The following is a 729-nucleotide window of genomic DNA, read 5'->3' as shown; positions in this document are numbered from 1 at the left end:
GTACCTTCTCCAACGGAGAGTCATCTTCATTTGTACCAATTATTTTCGTACCTTCTTTTACGTACCCACATTAAAATAGGATAAATAAATCATTTTGACATTCAACTGCTCTTTATCACGTATTTACAAACTGATCAAATAAATTTTATCTGTGTACACAATATTTTTGAATTTTATATTGATTCATCATCAGGTTGCATTGAATCAATCATCAAAGAGCGTTTATTTCTTAACTAGTACACGCTTTTTGTTGTTGTTGCATAAGCGCAACCAGAATTTCACGGAGTGGGGTGCGTGTACGAGTCATAAAACGACGACTGGGGATAGGTGTGGGAGGGGGTTGAGGCCTCCCCAGAAATCATTTTTATATTAAGAAGTCATTTCGTGCAATTTGGCATGTATTTGACAGCTTACTGATGGGTAGATACTAGCTACGCGACTCATTTTATTGCTTTTTTTCTGTCTTTTTGTAAGTTCAGTGAATTTATTTGTAATCAGGAAGTTAAAACAAAAGTAATACACAGAAAGACGGAACATCTTTTTCTAAAGATTTGACAGATGCTATGTGCATGCAAAAAAATATATATATATTGTACATAATTATACCTTTTATTAGAAAATTAATGTAAACTAAAACTGTCATTTTATACATTTTCATTCCAGTATTATGAAAAGGTTTATATAGGCCTATACATAATCACTTTCGCATAACGGTAACACTCTGATCTT

The sequence above is a fragment of the Mercenaria mercenaria genome, chromosome 3 (assembly GCF_021730395.1).
Source record: "Mercenaria mercenaria strain notata chromosome 3, MADL_Memer_1, whole genome shotgun sequence".
Lineage (NCBI taxonomy): Eukaryota > Metazoa > Mollusca > Bivalvia > Venerida > Veneridae > Mercenaria > Mercenaria mercenaria.
This window is presented reverse-complemented; position numbering follows the sequence as displayed.